General features: G+C 39.7%; 2 protein-coding genes across 8 annotated transcripts in view; one reads left to right on the top strand and one right to left on the bottom strand.

Moving 5' to 3' along the window:
- LOC131432715 (uncharacterized) overlaps window positions 1-17,002 on the top strand; it is a 368,592-nt gene that overhangs the window by 238,362 nt on the left and 113,228 nt on the right. The window lies entirely within an intron of this gene.
- LOC131432748 (parkin coregulated gene protein-like) overlaps window positions 13,522-17,002 on the bottom strand; it is a 51,813-nt gene continuing 48,332 nt past the window's right edge. For 2 of the 3 annotated variants that reach the window (XR_009229953.1, XR_009229952.1), the window contains exons 5-6: window positions 14,587-14,756; window positions 13,522-14,516 (exon numbers count right to left, since the gene is read on the bottom strand). The gene's annotated coding sequence lies outside the window, so the exon portion shown is untranslated. The remainder of the gene's footprint in view (window positions 14,517-14,586; window positions 14,757-17,002) is intronic. The other variant, XM_058599259.1, reaches the window with a different exon arrangement.

The raw sequence follows: 17,002 nt of genomic DNA, 5'->3' as shown, positions 1-17,002 counted from the left end.
AACGTGCTGTCAATTCTTAGCTAAGGCACTGGATTGTTTTGCTTTGACACTTCTCATGAGTTTTTGGCTAATAAACTTGTTAATTGAACCAATTTCATTTTTGTTTTCTTTGTGCTGTCCTTCAGTAATGACGGTGATAGAAAAATAGAAACAAATTTTCTGATTTTAATAACGAAATTAGTTGTCAATGAGAATTTCGTGTTGGATTGAAATATTGCTGGTTTGTGTCCAGAATATTCGCCAACTAAACACATTCTTTAAAAATAAGAGTTTTTTCAGCAAAGTAAATTCTCAATTTTAACTAATTTTATAGTTATTTTGGAAATTTTGTTGTTAAAATCAACTAATTCAAAAACAGTAATACGAATTAGGCGCAGAGCTAATTTCGGTCGTTCCGTGCATATGCCATTCGATTCAGTTCGTCGAGTGCGCTAAATATCTGTGTATGCAACGTTTTTTTGCACCAACATTTCTCCGTAATGGCTGAACTGATTTTCACAAACTTAGATTCAAATGAAAGGTCTTGCGGTTCCTTACAACATTCCGAAATTTTGCTCGGATCCGACTTCCGGTTCCAGGATTATGTGGTAAAATGTGCAAAAAATAAAAATAAAATATGAGTACTAATTTTTATCGGAGACGACTGAACCGATTTTTACAAATTCAGATTCAAATGAAAGGTTTTATGGTCCCATAGATTATTCCTAGATTTTATCTTGATCCAACTTACGGTTCCGGAATTACAGAGTGATGTGTACCAAAACAAATGGAAAAAAATTGTCACTCACTTTTCTCCGAGATGGCTTAACCGATTTTCATAATTTTAGATTCAAACGAAAGGTCTTATGGTCCCTTAGCTTGTTTATTATTTTCATCTTAATCCGCTCTTCGGTTCCGAAATTACAAGGCAATATGTTCAAATCTATGAGAAAATGCGCACTTAATTTTCTCGGAAATTTCTTAACCGGCTTCCACAATCTAAGAATCAAATAAAAGGTTTTAAAATTCTTCAAAAAGTCATCTAAAAGTTGATCAAATTCCGATTCCCGGTTCCGGTATTACAGCGCGATGAGTGGAAAATTTTCAATTGAGTATTTTTTCACAGGCGATGGCCAAACGATGTGAAAATTTTTATAATAACTTACTGAAAAACTCATCCAGTTGGCAGATCTTGTTAGTTGGTGGTTATATAAACCTACTTTGGGACTACTAGTCCCCGGTCTCCGGCTCGAAAGCACCGGTAATAGTGAACAAAAGCTATAAAAAAAACGAAACTCATTTCAATTTCTCAGCAACGATTAAACCGATTTTCACAAATCATGATTCAAATTAAAGCTCTCATTGTCTTAAAAGATGAAGAAATTTGATGGCGATGAGAGTCAAAACTTTCAAACTGTCATACAAAATGCAAAACCGCTACGTGCTGTTACGAAAGAAGAAAACACCACCGCCTTTACGAACCTTGCACACAGCGTGCTTTGTTTAATTTCGTAACCAAGCCACCATCTTTCCGTCTAATCAGAAGTAATTTTAGAAAACATAGAGAATTACGCTAAAAGAATTGCTAGAAAAGTTAATATAGATAAACCGTCATTGGCAGATGGGACCATTTGTAGGTTTTACCGTCCTTCTCTTTTATTTAATTTGTACCCACTTGTCAGTATTATCACAAAATCATGATAACCATTCTATTCACTCTTAAACCTTACCGAAAAAAAAATTATCAACCAAGACTCAATCGATTCTCGGACAGGAAACTAATCCTCAAACGAACAACATTTTTTTTGTTTGCTTTGCTCGGAATAAAAAAAACCGATTCCGATGGGTGCTCGAACGGAAAGTAAAGGAAACGTCAAAGTGACAGGAAAATAAAGAAAACGAAAAAAACGAAACACAAATGATGGATGTTTTTAGAATTGTGCGCCAATTCGACATCCTCTTGGTTCTTCTTCTGATGCTCTCCCGGTTGAAATCCGTAAATCTATTCACTCGTGCAGCAGCAACCGACTTTCATTCCGTGCTCAAACAACAAAACCCGCGTGGGGAAGGGGGGGGGATCCTTTTATCTGACAATCATGTGTTTGCAAACAAACACGTGCCTCTTCAGTGTATGTGCCGAAGTATCTCACTCGCAAAAAAAAGAGTCGCTGCCGTTGTACTCAACTAAACAACAATCCTAAATCGTTCGTTTCCCAATCCTTGGTTTGGTTTGGTGTCGAAAAGTGGAAACCCATTAGTTTCGTCACTGAAATAAGGATCTTTTGTGTTGCTTGCTGGAAAAGTGCGAAGAAAGAAGCTTTCACTTTCTCGAGTGCAGCCTCTCCAAACACTCACTTTTTCTTCTTCTTATTCTGTCGGCAAACACGATTTCAAATTCGTATGATGAAATAGCGATCCACTGCCGGAATCCCGAACACATAATGAACGGTTGACATTTGCCCCGGTGTCCCCCGGAATATTTTCTATTAAGATCTTATCAAATCGCCGTCGACATAGTTTTAAATTTTTAACTTCACCACCGGAATCCTAGCAGAACTTCGCTTCGAGCGAAATCGAAGTCCCGGGGATCTGCCGAAGCGATTAATTTCTTGGTGAACTGGAAAGTTGATTTCTTCCACCGGAACGAGCAATCGCTCATTATCCGCGGTGTTCGGTTTTTGAATCGAATCTCGAACCGAGAGATCCATCTGAAACGTGGCCACGTCGTTCAGTCTTGATGGGAGTGAGATAGAGAGACCCGACCCGACCCGTCGATGATTCGCAATCCGGAATGGAATGAATTCTTTTTTCAAACCCCCTTCTATTCCATTCCATTTCGTTGTCATTCCAGCGGATCTTCCGTCTTCTTCAGTTTTTCGCCTCGAATCGCTGCCTGGCTGACTGTCTGTCTGCCTGCGTAATCAACCGTGCGAATGAAAAGCATTAATTTTCCTGTTAGAGGAAGTGTGGGAAAGCTTCCGGGTTTTCTGTGTTTTTTTTTTTCTTATTCTTCTTCGTGCTGCCGATGGCGACGATCTGCGAGTTACGAGCCACAAAAGGCTTCTTTCCGGATTGCGAGTTGAAATTCCGCCATTAATGACGGTGATTGACAATCGATTGATCTTCGGCTTCGGGTCTTTAGATATGGTAATTGCGAAGCTTTGTTTCTTGCTGATTAGAAATTGATCAGCTGTAATTTTCATTTTTTTTTTCTACCTCATTTGGAAGCATTTTCCGTGCTGGAGGTGGTTGGTCATTAGAGGTTGTATCTCAATGCTTGAATCAAAATTTCAAAAGGAAAAAGAATTTTGACCTGAAATTTAAACTTGTGTTTTGGATTTTTCTGAAATTTGAACTTGATTTTTGGACCTTTCACCGTCAGCTCTGGTGTCCCACAGGGTAGTCATCTCGGACCGTTCCTCTTCCTAATTTATCTAAATGATTTAAATAGAATTTCTCGATAGAATGCAAATTTTTGCAAATTAAATCGGACAATCCGTTATCTCCTTCAGTCGCAAACGTGAGCTTCGATTATAATATCTCAAATACAGTTTAAGATCGAAAATCGTCAGCCATGGATCTAGGAGTTTAATTATATTATAAATTGGCTTTCAAGAAGCACAGAGAATTCATTATTTCTAATGCTTCAAGGCTATTTGGTTTCATTTTTCGTATTTCTAAAAACTTTGACGATATTTATTGTCTAAAAGCTCTTTACTGTCATTTGGGCACCATTCGAGACATTCAACGCTACTTAGTCGTCTTTCGTGGAGAGACCCATTGAACCTTCCGAGCTACGAAGATCGTTGCAAGTTGATTGATCTCAAGGTAAGGTCATTTTGTTGCTGATTTACTACAAGCTCGTATAGACTGTTCGGATCTTCTACAATTATTAAACTTAGATATTCATCGCCGTACCCTCCGCTTCCGCCCATTCTTTAGAATACCAACATCTAGAACTAATTAAGGTTATTACGAACCTTTGACTAGTATGTGCCGCCTATTTAATAATTGTTTCAATATATTTGACTTTTATCATTCTCGTAATGGCTGTTTCTCAGATATCTGTCTCAATAGGTTCTAGTAACTAGAGTAGTTTTAGTTATTACGTATCATTTGGATCATTGTAATCTGTTGATGCAAAAGAAGAGGAGGTTTTATGCCTGTTGGAGAAAAAGTTTCAACTAAACGAACTCCAGTGGGCTGTTCCCTTCTCTATCAGGTGTACAACTTTGCTTCCGCCGTTTTCCGATAGGTGGCTGTACTGGCTGAGGCTGGTTAAAATACATAGATGATAATGCTTTTAAAGTGAGTGTGTACAGTGCCTAACGAATTGTCATCGCCGTTTTAGTGACAGTTGTTCTTGTTTTCGTATTATTCACGCTCGAAAATGTCTGTTTATGTGCCCAATTCTCGCCATTTGCGGGAAGTTTTACTTTTCTGTTACAATTCGAAAAACAAAATGCAGCTGAAGCGCATCGAATGCTTTCAGAAACTTACGGTGATGCTGTTCTGAGTAAAAGAACGTGTCGGGAGTGGTTTCAACGTTTTAAAAATGGTGATTTCGATGTCGAAGACAAACATGATGGTGGAAGAGAAAAAACCTTCAGAACAACTAGAAGCATTGCTTGATGATGATTCGTGCCAAACCCAAAAGAGCTTGCCGAATCGTTGGTAGTGAGTCAGCAAGCTTTTTCAAAACGTCTCAAGGCCCTGGGCATAATTCAGAGAGAAGGAAACTGGGTGCCGTACGAGTTGAAACCGAGGGACATCGAGCGCCGTCTGTTTGTATGTGAGCAACTGCTTCAAAGACAAAATCGTAAGGGGTTTTTACATCGAATCGTAACCGGTGATGAGAAGTGGGTTCGATACGATAATCCTAAACGCAGAAAATCATGGGGAAAGCCCGGGCATACTACTTCGTCGGAGGCAAAACCGAAGTTATGATTTGTATTTGGTGGATCAGCTCGGTGTGATTTACTACGAGCTCTTAAAACCGGATGAAACCATCACAGGAGATCGCTACTGAACGCAACTGATGCGCCTTAGTCGCGCGCTAAAAGAAAAGCGGCCACAGTATCAAGAGCGACATGACAAAGTCATCCTCCAACACGACAATGCTCGGCCTCACGTCGCAAAAGTGGTCAAAAAGCACCTGGAAACGCTGAAATGGGAAGTCTTGCCCCACACGCCGTATTCCCCAGATGTCGCCCCTTCTGACTTCCACCTATTCCGTTCGATGGCACACTGTCTGGCAGATTAACATTTTCAATCCTTCGAAGAGTTGGCAAAATGGATTGCTTCATGGATAGCGTCAAAAGAGGTATCCTTTTTTCGAGCCGGGATCCGAACATTTCCGGAAAGATGGGAGAAAGTTGTCGGACAATACTTTGAATAATACATCTGTTAGCACTTTTTCGTAATAAAGCTTTAAATTTTGGAAAAAACGGCGGAAGCAAATTTGTACACCTAATATAATAAACAATAAACAATGAACTTGGATTCTGGAAGCTTTTCCTGTAAACGGAGTTCATTTCGAGCGTGGAATAAAAAAACAACTGCAGGTTGTCTCATCTTTTATAGGTAGATATTATTCTTAAATAGTATTTAAAGTATACGAGTTAAACGATGTGCATTGTAGAGCTTCAGGAGTTGCTTCTGGAGCAAACAATATTATATATTTTTGAGTTCTCTGTGAAACGCTGTTTTTGTAGTTTTTTTTAAATCATCTCTACAAAAACTACACAAAATATGCAAAGTTTCAGAAAGATCCGTAAAAATCGTGAAACTGCACCGCACATGTACACTGTAAACGATCGTTGTAGTTTTAATTTCACTATGCCTACTGTGTTGACTTAATATTGAAAGTAATATTTGCTACACAAAAAAAAAACAACAATCGATCCACTTCTCTCTACCACTCGCCGGGTAGAGATACTTGAGAGCGTGTTTATTTTATCAACTTGTAATCAAATTTTGCGATAGCATCATTTGCTTTTTGATGGAATAAGAAAATGATTAATTTCTTAGTCACTCTAATATCTCTCTTTTTTTCACTTAGTGACTCTAATATCACTTTTTGTATAGCCTTGAGAAAGGCTGACTAATTGTTAGTCTTTAAAAAGACTGTTAGTGATACAGGTAGCCTTGAAAAAGACTAAAGCCTTGAAACTCTAGGTAGCCAGAAAAAAATTCCAGGAGCCAAGAGCTATACGCGTGCGGTGCGAACGACTGTTCAACACCGACTGATGAAAGAAACATGTCATTTTTATTGGTATTCAATTCATTCAGTTACAACTCTGGTATTATCGATCTATTTTCTTTCATTTTAGCGTTTCGTCGTCGACGACCTTGCACTAGCTATTTTATATTAAAGTGTTAGTGCAACTTGGAAGTTCAACATAAACAACCTAAAGCTATTGAGATTTGTGAAACACTTTATTAGTCTTGTGCCGGAGCGTAATGGTCTAAGTCGTCACTTGTTTACGTTTGGGACACCGTCTAAGCCGTACAGAAAATCGTATGTCCGTCATTCATTCGAACCACCGACTCGAGTGTGCACAATCAAATGCACTTCTAATGCCCAGAAAGCGTTTCCATTCTTCAGATTAGTTAAACATCGAATCCTAGCTAAAATCTTTTCACAGTCTCAGAACAGAAAAAGCAGACCCAAAACAAGCATCGTCCGTCCGGGAAGAAAAAAACTTCCGTCAGTTCCTCCTCTCCCCGTACTCCGGAGCACGTTCTCCTAGCCAAATTGACTCGTATCCTGTTTCATTTATCAATCACAATGGTACAAGGATCAGCTAAGAGCTCTTCATCCTTCCCGGGTTGCGGGTGCGGGGCTTCAATCGAACACGGCTATTCTTCGCCCTAGTATGTATATTTAGAGCTGGGATTTGGATCTATTTTTGGGGCTTTCTGTGAGCTTACGCTTTGTTGTCGTCCGCCCGTCTTCGGCTTGAATGGAGTGTTTGTTCGATGCCGACTGAACGAACCAAACCCATGAACGGCTGAAGTAGTCCTGATGGTTAGGAGGGGATAGAACTGTATTCATCATCATCATCATCATCAGCATCGTGCGTTCAGTGCAAACAGCATTCCCATCTGGCAAAAAGCCTTCTCCCGAGGGAGCCCAGCAGCCCCAGCACGAACATCATTTACGTCAACTTCGAGGGGGAAGAAAAGAAAACCGAAAATTTTTCGCGCAGTCAGCAGCAGCTGCAGCAGAACGGTGGCAGACAAGACAAGGACATCATGTGTGTCATCCCGAACCGTACCCGAACCTGGGCTCTTCTCCACGGGAAAGCAATTTCGATGAATAAACATCATTTTCTGCTCGACAAATAGAGGCAATGATTGACGGATTAACTTCTCTGCGTGGAAAGTTGCCGGTTGATTGGGGGCCGTACGAATGCTACGGGGCTGGAACTGTAACGGCGAATGCTTACTCATCTCAACGGTGTTGTTTTCCCTTTCGGCTAGTAGCCCAAACTGACGGATGATTTGCGTATTTTATCTGGGCTAAAGTGATTTCACCCGGTGTCCAGGTTATTAGATTCCCGATTCAACAATTACCTCCGTAAACTACCTGTCGGAACGCTTTCCCCGTGTAATGGAACGTGGCACAGTACACACATATCACAGTACAAATTTACTTTACTGATGAGCCCAACAAAGAACGAACAAAGTAGTTCTCCGACCACACAAATCTCGGACTGGGCCAAATTCCGAGTAGAGCAAATATTCCGGCAAAATTTTCCTGCTCGTTCATTGTTCCCAAGTCCGTTGGTCCGTCCTGACTGGCCGAAGCTCATTAGAAGGAACTTTCGCACGCACACTCAACGAGTAGGACTCAACGGAAAAAGAACGACGGGCTGTACGGCTAATTAGAACACTGCTTGTGGAAAATTTTCACCAACGGTATGCAAAACGAGAAACTGATGGACACGGGAAAGCACTTCCGGCTCCGAACTGCGATGCAGCCGTAATGCAGCTCATGTTTGTCGGTTACCGGTTTGCTCTGTCATTCGGTGCAAAAATGAGCTCAGTTGAAGCAGTTTGGTCCTGCTTTCAGTGCATTTAACGTTGTTTGATAAAAGTTATCAATTAAAGTTAGTGATTGAAACGATCTTATGTTTAAATTTGGTACAATGAACGTTTAACGAAATGAAAAAAAATCGTGAAAAAGGTTTTTCCCGAAATGAAACAGTTTTCCACCGAAAATCGTTTCGCCTAAACAACTTTTACAATGTGCGAAATTACCACAATTAGAATAAAATGACCTTAGCCAAAATTATGTTGTTTCGGTGAAATGGTCTTCTACAATATCACTGTTTCGGCGAAATGACCTTGCTGAAATGTCTTTCGATGAAATTACCGTTTCTGTGAAACAGCCTTCGACGAAATTACAGTTTCGGCGAAATAACCTTCGGTTTAAAAGCCTTCGACGAAATGACCTTCGGTGAAATAGCGTTTCGGCGAAATGAGTTTTCAATAAATGGCCCTCGGCGAAAACGGCCATTGCTGAAAACGCCATTTCGGTAAAATGGTCTTCTACGAAGTTACTGTTTCGACAAAATTACCTTCTTTGAAATAGCCTTCGATGACATTACCGTTCCGGCGAAATAACCTTCGGCTAAATTACTGTTTCAGCGAAATGACATTCGGTTTAATAGCCTTGGACGAAATGACCTTCGGTGAAATAGCGTTTCGGTGGCCACGTCGAAATAGCCTTTGTCGAAATTTCCGGTTCGGTGAAATGGTCTACGAAATCGCTGTTTCAGCGAAATGACCGGCGAAATTGATTCCGGCAAAATGGCCCTTGCTGAAATGGCTTTCGATGACATTACTGTTTCGGCGAAATGACTCGTTTTAATAACCTTCGACGAAATGAACTTCGATGAAGTTGCGTTTCGGTGAAATAGCTTTCAATAAAATGGCCCTCGTTGGAATGGCCTTTGCTGAAATTACTGTTTCGGTGAAATGGTCTTCTACGAACCTGGACCTGAATTCAGGACTTGGAGTCTTGAGGTGTGAATTTTGAACCTCGACTTGCAGCTGATTCTGCTGAAATTGACATCAAAATACACTGTGATCTTTTTTTACTCGGTTTTTACGCGGATTTTCGAAGTTAAGCGGATTTCTGATACCACGCGGTTTTGTTTACCGCGGAATTCCACAGTTTTTTACGCAAATTTTCAATTACACGGTTTTCTTGTTTTGTCTTAGAAATTCCAAAGCCGATTTTTTTTCAAAAAATTGGTTCAATATTACATCAGATCAGACCAGAAGTGCTGCTTCGACGAAACTACCTTCAACGAAACTAACCATCAACGAAATGACCGTTTCGGCGAAATGGATTTCAGCAAAATGGCCCTCGTTGAAATGGCTTTCGATGAAATTACTGTTTCGTGAAATGTCCTTCTACGAAATTACTGTTTCGACGAAATTACCTTCATTGAAATAACCTTCGATAAAATTACTGTTTCGGCGAAATTACGAAATTATTTTTCAAAAAAAAAATTTGTGATTACATCAGATCAGATCAGAATTACTGCTTCGACGAAATTACCTTCTTTGAAATGGTCCTCGCTGAATTGGCTTTCGATGAAATTACCGTTTTAGTGAAATAGCCTTAGACGGAAATAGTGTTTCTGCGAAATGACCTTCATTTTAAAAACCTTCGGTGAAGTAGCGTTTCGGCGAATTGGCTCTCGTTGAAATGCCCTTTACTGAAATTACCGTTTCGATGAAATGGTCTTCTACGAAATTACCGTTTTGACGAAATCACTGACCTTCATTGAAATAGTATTCGATGAAATGGCCGTTTCGGCGAAATGGATTTCGACAAAATGGCGAAATTTCGGCGAAATGACCTTCGGTGAAATAATTTTCAATAAAACGGCCCTCGTTGAAATGGCCTTGATCCAAATTACCGTTTCGGTGAAATGGTCTTCAACCAAATTACTGTTTCGACGAAAATATCTTCTTTGAAATTGCCTTCGATAAAATTACCGTTTCGGAGATATGGATCACGACAAAATGGCCCTCGCTGAAATGACTTTCGACGAAATTACCGTTTCGGTGAAATGGCCTTTTCGCCGAAAAGATCTTGTTCACAAACTTTTTTTTCTTGGTGAAATAATCCGAAAAAGATTTTAACAAAATGACCTATTCGGCAGAATGAATCCGAGGAAGAACCGGAAGTTTACCGTTGAAAATCATTCTTGACAGAAATTGAGTTCTGGATGGCAACTCTGAAATTACATTCCAATTACAGTTTTTTGTGATCGATCTCTGATTTCGGTCCTTAATTCATGATTCTAATTCCAGACTTCAGCTGTAAATTTCGATTACAATTTCCGATTCCAGATTACAGGAGTCGTAGCTCGGTTCTTGAAAATTGTTGTATTATAATTTTGTATTCTGAAAACCTGTTTCACCTGAAATGTCTTTTCGGTGAAATGGCTTCCGAATTTGGAGTCAAAGCGCGCTTGTAGGAATCGTCAATTTCAATCCAAATCACGAATCCGGAATCGATGTCTTTAATAAAAATTTATAATTTTGTAGTTCGAATTTCCGTAGTTACGCGATTTTTTTTACGCGGATTTCCGAAGTTGCGCGGATTTTTTTGCGCAGTTTTATTACGCGGTACTCAGACCAGGTAAAAACAGACTTCAGTGTAGACTCAAGACTTCATTTAACATTTAAATTTCGTGTCAGACTCTCTATTTTTGTTTGTTTAAATGTTAGAAACCTTTGACCTCGTTGTCATTTGCATCTTCGGGACAGAAAAACTGTCTGCTTCGGGAATCGAACCCAGGTAGGCATTTTATATGTTGTTAGATCGACCAGCAAATCAAGGCATGATGAGTTTTACGTCGTCCATAATATTCGTTTGGTTTTTAGAACAGAACAGAACGTTGAGGCAAAGTTTCATCACCAAAACTCTAGCTCGGAAATTGTACCAGCAGGTGTTGATGAAGTATCAAAGAATCACCCTTATTCTGAGTAACGACGTATTGATTTTTCGATCGAATGTGGCTACCTTTGATTTTCCTAGCGTTATTAGGAATACAAATGAAATACGATCGTAAAATCGATACGACGTTATTCAGAATAAGAGCGTATGTCTGCTCATCGAGGATAAAACCTACGTCAACATGGATTTCGGACAGCTTGCTGTCCGATAAGTTCTACATGGCGACGGCACGGGGAGATGTTTCTGCGAAGGATGGTCAAAATTGCCAAAAAACTGATAATTTGGCAAGGGATATTCAGCAGCGGAGCAAAGACCAAAGTGTTCATGATGAATAAGACGATGGACCCGAAGCTGCACAAGGAAGAATGTCTCAAAAACCGCGTACTACCTTTCATCGAAGCCCATAAAGATCCCGTGAAGTATTGGGTAGATTTGGCTAGTTGCCACTACACACGGGAATTCACCCAGAGGTACCGCGATAGCAACGTAGATTTCATCGATGGAAACATAAACTGCCCGCAATTATGAAGAGGAAGCCTTAGAAAAACGAAAAATACGGTTCGGGACGTGGCTGAGAAGTCCAAATTGTTGAAGAAAAGTGTAAAGAAAGTTGACTCCGGAGGTGTGCAGCGTTTGTTGGAAGGAATCAAGAAGAAAGTGTTAATAGCCATTAGAAACGAAGAGAATTGATTTGTATTGATATTTTTTCCTCGAAGAACATTGAATTGCCCTTGTATTAATGTATTTTATTATTCCGGATTCTAATTGGATTAGGATTCTTGACCTTGACTCTAGCCATGACATTTGAACCTAGATTTTGGAATCTGAACCAAAATTCTACTCCTATAATTGGAACCTGGATTCTGAGCCTGGCGACTGAAGTTAACGGATAGAATGTCCCGAAGATAATGCGAGTTATTCCGAAATGTTGTTGTTTCTCAGAAACGAAGTCGACCCGGAGTTGAGAATTTACACTAGATGAATGACAATTACGTCCCAAAATATTCAGTGGAGATTTTGCATTCTAGGAAAACAGTTCTTTAAGGGACCGTTAATTTTCGTTCCACTAAGAATTGGTTATAAATTTTCATACTACTGAAATTTGTTTTGGTTTGTTCGCATTCCTGTAGTGTTGACCAGTTCATTAAAACGATTGGTATTGGTCTTTTGTCTCTGACATTACCCGTTCGTCTCGTTTTGATTGATAAAGAATATACAATTCGTCGAAGCTATACTACATGGAATGAAAAGTCCCGGGTCTCTCACAGAAAAGACCAATACCAAATTTCATGACAATCTATCCACTGGTGTTTGAATAACAGCTGATCGTGTCAGGCGAGTTCTAGTTTTCATCAAACTATGGAAAAAGACGCACCAGCGCATTTGTGCATAAAAGCAATGGTGAAATTGAAGGATTTGCACCATCCCCCATATTCTCCAGAACTGGCCCCCAGCGACTCCAGGGTTTTTCCAGGTGAAGAAATTTTCGTCGAATGTCATTGCAGAAACGGAAGCCTATTTTGAAGGTCTTAACGAATCTTTTTTTTTTTCAAAAGACATCAAAATGTTGAAGGACCAGGGGGTCAAGTGTATCGTTCTAGATGGAGATTGTACTGAAGAATAAAAAAGTTTCCATGGTAAAAAATCGACGCCAAACGGCTGTGCAATTGGGCAAAGAATGACTGAGGCGAGACGATTTTCGTCAGTCCGGTTATGTCTCTGACATTACGCATTCACCTTGTTTTGATTGAAATTTTGAGTTGTGATATTCTCATTGTATTAATCAATTCGAATTCAGCTCAAGCTCAAATCAATGAAAATTATAGCTAATTAAATTAACGGGAATTTTTTTTCGTCAGATTAAACCCCATATCCATGATGTACGAACAAACAAAATAAGGCTCAAAATTGCTACCTGGTGGAAACTCATCTGCAGTGCGAAGAGATTAACATTTAATTTTAAGCAAATAACGCTAAAAGTTCAAGCAAACTTATTACACTTATCATCCTGCATTCGCTGGTCTCAAGTCGATGGTGCAAGCCAACAGTTTGGCAAAGGAAGCATCCTGTTCGGTTGAGGTATGACTGCTGCAGGTGTCAAGTGGAAATAGCACACAATCGGCCTCGGAGCAGCAGAAGACGACGACGAGTGAATGCTTTTTAAAGTCATTTTCGAGCCAACCCACCGGCAAACGGTACCGAACCGGAAGGATGGCACTGTAAATAATAGAGTGACATTTGTTGAATATCTTTTCCAACGGTTCGGTTCTGTTTTCGGTTCCAAAATAGTATGGATACGTAGTTCGTAGTTGCAAGTGGGTCAGCTGGTCTGGTGGTGGTTTTCCGGGAGACTCGGTTCACCACCCAATGCATAAATAATTGCCCGGTATGAATTCCAATGGACACCGAGAACTCGAGCGTCGTACTCCGTCGGTTGCTCCATCGACGACGGAATGGAAAACGAAGGAAGAACGACAGTATATTGTCTAGGCCATTAAGAATATGTGAGAGAACGTTTTAGGGAGGGGCGTTGGGGGGGGGTATGCAAAATACATAGTAAATATTGAGCTTCTAAGAAATAAATCCTAATGGGTCGGTAACATTTTTGATACGACTGTTTAGGCAGCAATCTATGTTTTCCGTTTGTGTCCGGCTGAAATGGAAGCTGGGAACCGCACCGAAGGGATAACGGATCATTGTGTGGTCAGTGACCATCTTCTGGCATCGGTTGTTTTCCATTTGTTGATTGCTTGGTTTAAAATTAACTAAGATTGATGTTTCCAACAGACTGAATGACTGACTTCGGTCTCGTCTGTTTTGAAATAATACGACTTGGCTTTCATTAAATGTTGATCTTATTTCAGTTCAATTAAAATTTCAATTGTGTCTCGTTCAAAGTTCCCCTTTAATTACCATTAATTTGCCTTTATCTCACATCAATCTCTCAAATTTAGATTAGATTTGTTCGGTTCAATCAAATGAAGCTGACATTTGAAGACGAAGAAAAAAAAAACGAACAAAAAGCTCACTAAGTGCGGAACCACGACCCTTTCAAGCGTTCCATTAGTGAAATTAATTCATCTAGACGGACGGACGGACCAAAGTTTTTCACTGTTCGGAACCGATGCCCAATCCCTTGGACCACTTCCAATTGTTTCCGATTGACAGCAATTTGTTTGTTTGACCGAAACTTTCAACATTCCAGAGTAGATTTTTTTTCTATTTTCTATGGTTCTCTCTCTTTCATTTTCACCGTCGTCATTCGTAACTCGTAACTTTGCGGCATCTGGTCGTGGAAGAGTGAGGGTGCGGAGGATCTCGATCTAATGGGATAACTCCATTTCTAGCTTTCCCTAGAGCGACACTATTTTCGGTCCCGGTCCTTCCCGCGGCAACCAATATTTTCCGAAGCGATTTTCTTTCCATTCAAACGGGCTGTGCTGAAATGTTTTCTTATACTGCGATCTCCCGTCGTTCTCCTTCCCGGTTTTGCCGCCGGTCTCACGAGGAAAGTTCGGATCGACGGCGTTTTTTTCTTGCCCACTCGCGCGCTCTGAAAAAAAAAAACGAAATTCAATAGAAAGTGTCAAACTATTTGAATCGAATTTTAGTATTTTAGCTACTTTCGGATGGAGTCAGCAGGGAAATTTATCCGCCGGCCAGGATATTGAACCAGTCCCGGCTGCTGGAGGGTAGTTGATCGGTTGTTTGAATGGCGCTTCATTCCATTCGAATTAATTTGAAACGGATGAATAGATTTTTTCCTTCTTCTTTTTTTTTGCTGGTGTGTAATCTACAATACGAATATAATCTGCATCATTCATTGGATATTATTTTTGGTGTGTCGCCAACGAAATGTTGTCTGAAAGTTCAAAATTCAAGCATTTTTAAAGTTCAGAATTCAAGGAGTCCAAGAATGTACAAGTCCTAGAATGAATATGTGTAAGAGACGAAAAGTTCAAAAATCCTGGAGTCTATGTCGAAACTTTCAAGTATTCTTGTCGAGGTCAAATATTCAGAAGTCCTTGAGCTCTATCCAAGAGTACACTAGTCAATGAATCCACAAGTTTAAGAGACCAAGAGTTCCAAAGTCCAAGAATTCAAAAGTCTAGGAGTCTAACTAAAACACTCCAAGAGTTCATGGGTCCCAAAGTTCTAGAATCAACGTGTTTAAAGGTTCAAGAGTGTAAAGTCCAAAGGTTAGAAAATTTAAGAGATCAACAGTTCAAAGATTCAAAGATTCCAAAATTCCATTAAGTCTCGAGTCCTGAAGTTCAAGAATTGAAGAGTTTGGACCCATAAACCAAGGGTGTCCAAGAATCTGAGAGGTCAAGAATACAAAAGTCCAAGATATCATGAGTCCATGAATCTGAAAGACCAAGAGCTCAATAGCTCAAGAGTTCCAGAGCTCGATGATTGAAGAGTCCAACAGTCGCTGAGCCCTATAGTTCAAGAGACCAGAAGCTCCAGATCAAAAGTCTAAGAATCCAAGAATTCAAAAGTCTAAGGCTCTGAGCAGAAAAATCTTGAGTTGCTTGAGTTCATATGTTCTATAGTCGATTAGTTAAAGAATTCAAGAGCTCATGAGTTCAATAGTCCAAAAGTCCAAGAGTTCAAAAAGTCAAGAGTTCAATAGTCCAAAATTCTAGGTCAAAGAGTTCAAAATTTCAATAATTCTAGAGTTCATGAATCTAAGAGATTGGACCCATAAAATGAGGGTATCCAAGAATCTAAGAGTTCAAGAATCTTAGAGTCCAAGAATTCATGAGTCCAAGAGCTCAAAAGCTCAAGAGTTCCAGAGCTCGATAATTGAAGAGTCCAACAGTTGCTGAGTCCTATAGTTCAAGAGACCGGAAGCTCCAGATCAAAAGTCTAAGAATCCAAGAATTAACACGTCTAAGGTTCTGAGCAGCAAATTTCAAGAGTACTTGAATCTAAAAATTCAAAAGTTCAGAGTTTCCAATTATTGTAAAGTCCAGAAGCCCAAGAATCTAAGAGTTTGGAATCATGGGTTGAGGGTTTCCAAAAATCTAAGAGTCCAAGAATCGTAAAGTCCAAGAATCGAAAAGTCCAAGAATCTAATAGTCCAAAAGTTCAAGTGTCTAAAAGTTCAAGAGCTCCAAGAGTTCCAGATCTCAATAATCAAGAAGTTTAAAAGCCAATGAGTCCAACAGTTCAAGAGATTAAGAGCTCCGGTACCCCAAAGTCTAAGAGTCTAAGTAGAAAATTCCAAGAGTTCATGAGTCCAAAAGTTCTAGAGTCGATGAGTTTAACGGTTCAAGATTCCAATAGTTCTAAAGTCTAAAAGTTTAAAAATACAAGAGTTTAACAGTTCAAATGTCTATGTCAAAGAATCCAAAGTTCCAATAATTCTACAGTCCAGGAGCTCAAGAACCTAAGAGTTCAAGAATCCAATGGTCCAAGAATTCATGAGTCCATGAACCTAAAAGTCCAAGAGCTCAAAAGGTCAAGAGTTCTAGAGCTCGATGATTAAAGTCCAACAGTCGCTGAGTCCTATAATTCAAACGCCCAAGAGTTCCAGATCTAAAGACTAAGAATCCACAAATACAAAGAGTCCAATACTCCAATGACTCTAGAGGCCAGGAGTCCAAAAATCTAACAGTCCAGGAATCCAATAGGCCAAAAGTTTAAGAGTTCCACATCAAAAGTCTTAGAATCCAAGAATTCAAAATTCTAAGACTCTGAGCAGAAAATTCTTGAGTCCATATGTTCTACAGTCGATTAGTTCAAGGATTCAAGAGCTCATGAGTTCAATAGTCCAAAAGTCCAAGAGTTCGAAAGTTCAAGAGTTCAATATTCCAAAATTCTAGGTCAAAGAGTTCAAAATTTCAATAATTCTAGAGTCTAGAATTGAAGAATCTAAGAGTTTGGGCTCATGGGCTGAGGGTGTCCAAGAATCTAAAAGTCCAGGAATCCAATAGTCAAAAAGTTCAAGTGTCTATAAGTTCAAGATCAAAAGTCTATGAATCCAAGCATCCAAAAGTCTAAGGCTCTTAGCATAAAACTCCAGGAGTACTT

This window comes from Malaya genurostris, chromosome 1 (genome assembly GCF_030247185.1).
Source record: "Malaya genurostris strain Urasoe2022 chromosome 1, Malgen_1.1, whole genome shotgun sequence".
NCBI classification, from domain to species: Eukaryota; Metazoa; Arthropoda; class Insecta; order Diptera; family Culicidae; genus Malaya; species Malaya genurostris.
This window is presented reverse-complemented; position numbering and strand designations above follow the sequence as displayed.